The sequence below is a fragment of the Leptinotarsa decemlineata genome, unplaced genomic scaffold (genome assembly GCF_025532065.1).
Source record: "Leptinotarsa decemlineata unplaced genomic scaffold, Ldec_3_MD MMD2_tig00026328_RagTag_RagTag, whole genome shotgun sequence".
In the NCBI taxonomy this organism is placed as follows: domain Eukaryota; kingdom Metazoa; phylum Arthropoda; class Insecta; order Coleoptera; family Chrysomelidae; genus Leptinotarsa; species Leptinotarsa decemlineata.
The window spans coordinates 8,859,881-8,866,617 of record NW_027412688.1 but is presented as its reverse complement, the minus strand read 5'-3'; positions in this window follow the sequence as shown (position 1 = coordinate 8,866,617).

Sequence of the window (6,737 nt, the reverse complement as noted above, 5' to 3'; positions counted from 1 at the left end):
TCGTGATCTTGTAGGACAGAAATTCTTGCAGGTCGGATCTCTCAGATAAGAATCGCGACTAGATTATTCATTTCCGAAAAAAAAAAAAAATTCGAACACCAACCCAAAAATTTCACAATTCTCAAAAAATTGAAAATACATTTTGACGGTCGGCGAAAATTCCTGCAGGTCGGATCTCCCAGATATAAATCTCGTCCAGGTTGATCATTTCCGACAAAAAAATTTGGAACCCTCACTCTTCATTGAGTATCTATGAAAAAATTTTACATTTCTTATAAAATTGAAAAGAAACCTTCCAGGTTGGCAGAAATTATTGCAGGTCGGGTCCGTCAGTTATGGATTTCGACCGGATTATTCTTTTTCCCAACCCCCACCTTTTGTGTATGAAAAAATTCATGTCTGGGAGACCCGAGCTGCAAGAATTTCCGCCGACCTGCAAAATGTATTTTCAATTTTTTGAGAATTGTGAAATTTTTGAATGGAGGTTGGAAATTTTTTTGTGTCGAAAATGAATAATCCGGTCGAGATCCATAACTGTAGCAGACCCGACCTGCAAGAATTTCTGCCGACCTGAAAGGTTCATTTACAATTTTATGAAAAATGTGGAATTTTTCCATACTCAAAGAAGGGGGTTGAATTTTTTTTCGTCGAAAATGATTATTCTCGCCGTGACTCACCTCTGGGAGACCCGACCTGCAAAAACTTCCACCGACCTTCAACATTCATTTTCAAATTTTAGAGAATTGTGAAATTTTTGGGTGGGGTTTCGAAATTTGTTTTGTCGAAAATGAATAATCTGGTCGAGATTTATACCTAGGACTTTCTGTCATCTACAAAATTACGAGAGCAATGTCTACTGAGAGAACAATTTGCTTATCTGCAGACCTGTAAAATAGTTGAAACCCGAATATTTGAACGTATGCTATTCATTAACTATTTGTTTACGCAGATTTCTAATTGAAATAGTTGGTTAATCAGTGTAGTTAAATTTTCGTACCTTCTATATGTGACAAAATTGTCCTAAAATTGATGAAAACATAACTAATGGTGTATAGATAAAAACTGTTGATTTTCAACAGTTTGAATAAAACAAGTACTAATAGGTACAATAAAAATTAAAATAAAACGGAATTCACGTTTTTTTTTTAAATGATTCATTACAATACTCTTGTAGGCTATAATAGGGTCTATCAGCTAGTAAATTTCTAACTGCTTTCTTGAATTGGTCAGATTTGCAGGCTTAATATCTACTGGTAAGTTATTGAATCATTTTTCACCATTATAAAAAATGGAATCCTTGATTAATGTTGAGTTAGGTACAGGAAATCTGATATTAAATATGCTATCACGAGTAGCATAAGGAGAAGAAATAAAGTCAAACTGCGTTTTATGTTTATACACCAAACATACAGTCTTAAGAATAAACAGTGCAATGACAGTTAAAATCTTATTGGTCGCAAAATAATTTCTGCATGATTCCCTAGGTTTAACTTTTCAAAGACACCTCACTCTCCTTTTCTGTAATATCAACATAGAAGAGAGAAGGGTTGCAATGCATGTTCCCCAAAATGGTATTCCATATCTGGGATTCAATTAAAGCGTAGTGAACCGTTTTTGCTGTGTGGAAACCCAACTCATTGAAAGCGACCCTCACCATAACATCTGGAAGAAATTTTAAACTCAAGTTATCCGACGTGTTCATCAAATTTAGGCCTATTATCAATTTGTTTTCTATTGAGAGTTCATTTAGCAGATATTTGAATGTTATTATATTTGTTTAGGATATTTTCAAGGATAATAAATCAGCATCACACCAATCTTTCACCTTTTCTGAATCAGATGATATCTTTTTATGTAGCTCTGCAGAGTTCTTCACCTTTCACAATATTGTTGTATAGTTCCCTGGATCTATTGTGGTCGTCAGTGAATCTTATAGAATGATGTATGAGGGAATTCAGAACGGAATTCAGCTGGGCAGGATGATGATGGGATTTGGAAACCTACCCATACTAACCGCTACCTCAATGCCAAGTCCCATCATCATACTGCCCAGCTGAATTCCGTTCTGAATTCCCTCATATATCGTTCTTTAAGACTCACTGACAACCACAAAACGACCATCCCGTCTCCCAAATACAAAAATCCATCCAGCCACAGCAAACACAAACCCCACCCTACGAGTTACACACCAACCAGACAAAAACTTTTTTCCCCTACATCCATGGAGTTACTGACAGAGTGAGCCGAATTCTGAAGAAACATAACGTAAAGACAGTATTCACAGACAACAACCAAATCTTCACTATGTTAAGAACACCCAAGGACACGATACGCAATGAAGCACAGGCCATATACGAAATACCATGTTCAAACTGCCCCAGAACTTACATCGGCCAGACCAATAGAAGAATTTCCAACAGAGCCTATGAACATGAACTAGCTGTTCGCAAATCAGATCCAGCATCATCTCTCTTCAAACACCACCAGAAAACAGGCCACACAATAGGTTTCGAAAACACCAAGACCATTGCCATGGAGAAAAATCTTCAGGCCAGGATAATCCGGGAAGCAATCGAAATTGAAAAACGCCCCAACTGCCTTAACAAGCGAGATAATTCACAGACACTACCACTAACATGGAAGACACTGTTGTCACGCAAGATACCTGAAATTAATTCAGGTACCCGGTCACGTAAACCAGATACCTGCTATAACAACATAAATATGGGCCCCGAACAACAGAGTGATCAGTACGAACTTAGAGTGGAACACAGCAAACATAGAACTAGTAACGAAACTTGGGGACAAGGGAGATTACGGCCTCGTCCTCGAGTCATGTGAGTACAAATGTAAGTGATTCTTGAGAATGGCCCCAAAGTAGGAGCCGAAACGTCGGAACGATGAAAATTGCAGGCGCAGTTTAACCTCTCTGAATCATGCTAATTCAATAAATTATTACTTAATGATTATCATCAGTGTCAAAAGTTTTCATTCAAAAACTCAATTTAAATTTTTTTATCAACATTAAAAATAAATTCCATTTTTAACAGCAAATACTGTTTTTTATACTACTCCACTTAAAATGATTTGCTGAGAAAGTATATCCTTAGTAGAAAACCTCTACTACCTCAAATTGTATTACTCGTTGCATAATCAATGTTGGAATGATTGAAATATACATTTTTCATACAAATGGACACTGCGAATTTGAGATTCTTTTGACAAATATAATTTCTTCTTGAAATTAGGGTCTTAGGGGAGTCATTTTCAAAAAGAAAGTATTTGTATTAAAACGCTGAAGAGAAAATAGAATATATTCATTATAGTGACATCAAATAGGAATCTAATTATTTGCACCAATGCTATTTTCAGTAAATTCAGTTCATTAAAAAAAATTTACAAGTGGATCATTCTTTATAAAAAAAATTTTTTATTCCCTACTCCTCCAGTATTCACAAAAAAAGAAAGAGAAAGTAATAAATGCCATAGGAAATAATAGTTAATTAGTTTAGTGATCCAATAATTTTTCTGAAAAAAGGGTTGGTTGGGTAACACCCCACATAGCAATAGATATTCCAGGTATATTTCATGAATATACATTTAAGGATATTGTATTACGCTATGAATATGCCATGGATATATATATATATATATATATATATATATATATATATATATATATATATATATATATATATATATCTTGTGGAGAATATTCCCTGGAAGTGCTCCTGGCGAACCTTTGATATATTTTAAGAATATTCCTTGGGAATATTCTTGGAATATCTTATAATATTCTTAGAATATCTAATGTATATTCTATTAAGAATATTCCAGGAATAGAACCCGAGGAATATTCATAAAATATTCAGGATATTCTTAGTTTATTGTAGGAATATACAATAGAGAAACACCATAGAATATTCTTTAAATATATTTTATGAATATTCTAGGAATATTTGGAATATTCCAAGAATGTGACGAGTAATCGCTATTAGGCATGTATATGTATATATGTATATATATATATATATATATATATGTATATATTGCATTTTGATGCAAGATTCACACAATTAATAAAACACATAATATTCATAAACAAATATATTTTAAAAACAATATACACTGAAATATTTGACGTTTCAACCAATATTAAAAATAAAAAATCTAATTCAAAATATTTATTCACTGAATAAAATATTCCTGAATACTGTCATATTACAAATATTAGAAATGTATTCAAATTAGGATGTTCCTACTCTCAAACAAATGTATAGTAAAAAATATACTAAAATAACAACTCTGTGAATTCATCAGCACTAATTAAAAAATAATGACTATATCCTTTCTTCGAAAAAGAAAAAGTGTATTACATCAAGAAATAGGTAAAATAATAAACCCACAAATGAAGTATTTAAAATGGGTGGTATGATGGGTTCTTCAATGAATTTCACTTACTTAAATTTATCCAAACTTTGCTCACCAGAATAGTTTTCCTTATATTTGTCCAACAATGCATCAGCCAGTGTTTCAATAGTAATACCTGAAACAAAATGTACATTAACGTTCATTATCACTATTTCAAAGTGGCACAATAAAACTGGAATAAAAATCAAATAGATATTTTTCGCATAGGTTACTCATGAACATTTACAACATTTCATGACTTGGAGAGCAACTTGCATTGTCTTGTTGAAAAGTACTCATTACGTTTTCAGTTCCTTGGCGCACCTGCCTGTACTAGGTACCACTCTGTTTCCTTTTGGGCAAATTCATACTATCTTGAAAACGAGTGATAAAAATTATGAAAACAAATGATACAAAGAAATGTGTCATTCACTTACTTTTCTCTATTGAAAATACACAACTGAAACCACTCTAGTTCAAACATGTACTTAGTCAAACCAACAAATCCCACACACCAACTCTCCTCGAACCTAAAATGATGTATAGTAGGTTAATCACCATCACTTTACTATCGATACTATTGCAATTTACTATACTTTGATAATAACACCAACACACCATGCATTACACACGCGAACCTGCCACGTCAACCGTCATGTTGAATCAAATGTCGAATTTAACGCAAATGTACCTTGCATTAAGGGACAGCCGCTTTCACAGAGCTTATTCGACTGTCGCGCGCTACACTTCAATTGACCAATGAGAAACGTTTACTCCAATTCTTCACTTCCCCATTTCTCTGTTTCCAGGATTTTTCGCTTTGTAATTAAATAATTTCAAATACAAAAAGACAAATAGGATGAGAATTAACCAATTTATTGATGCAATTGGTTCATTTATTGGCCCATTCAAATTTTTTTGTCGTTTCCAACAGTTGCTGTTGGAGCAATTCATCCAGAATCTTCGCGTTGAATTCAAAAACTGGTTAACACTATCAGGGTTATATACATTAGGTTATGCATTCGATTAAGATCTTCAAATATTTTTGTTTTCAATAATATTGAATTATTTGAATACGTTATTATAAGATGATTCAAAATTCCATTGTATAGAATATTCCAAAATATACCGTGGGGATATATTCTAAGAATATACCATATGGTATATTCGATCGACAATATTCTTAGAATATTCAAGGGGTAATAATGCATTTACAGACATTCTATGCACATTCTTTCGGGAATAATCCTGCCATATTCATTCAAGCATATTCTATGAATATTCTAAAGGCATGTATATATTCCAAGAATATTCTATGAATATTTGGAATATATACGTTCGTTTTATGATATACAGGGAATATTCCATGAATATCTAGTGCTGTGTGGGACGATCAATTTTTTTCTAAAACAATAATTGTTTTTTTGCCGACATTTCGAATTTAATTAAATTCTCCTTCAGGGCTCGAAAAGTAGTTGATAATATTACTACTTTAAAAACCATAAGACATATTGAATATATTGAAAAAAAAAACATTGTAACAACCAAATTTCTGAGACAACACCAACACAAAACCACATGAAACAAAACCAACTTTTGTGACGACATATTATTCACGGAATGTCTTTTTAGATGAATATCGTTGATATTACAATGATCGGTATTGAACGAAGTTGTTAAATTTACGAATAGACCTTCTTATCTTCTTCGCGATAAAATTTTGATTGTACGGTTCATCAAATCGTTCAAAACCATAATTATATGTCAGAGATTGTCGTTTATTTGTAATGACATATCATTTACTATATGCCAGTTCAGATGAATATCAATTATATAACAATAATCAGTTATGCATGACTGTATTTCAAGCGGAAATTTACGCTATTGAGTTGAATTGGGAGAATCCAACCTCATACATATGAAGAGTTAACAAATTGTCCCTGGTCTGGATTCCTGGTCACACTGACCTGGAAGGCAATGAAGCTGCTGACTCCCTTGCAAAGGAGGGTGCTGCAAGCAGCTTTATCGGATCAGAACCTGTCATTGGCATCGCTTAAGGTTTTTCCAAACAAAGATTGAACACCTAGATGACAAGAAGATTTATGGACTTCTGGCAGAATTCATTTACCATTCGAAGCTTGATACCACACAGTTGTTAGACTACGGTAGGGATGAACTACGATGTCTAACAGGCATTCTTACAAGTCATTGTCATTTGAATCATCATATACAGAGACTCGGACTGTCGAAGTAAGTGTGTGTCGCCTATGTTTGGAAAATGATAAAGCAGCAGAGCACATACTTTGTGCCTGCCCCGCTGGGGACCG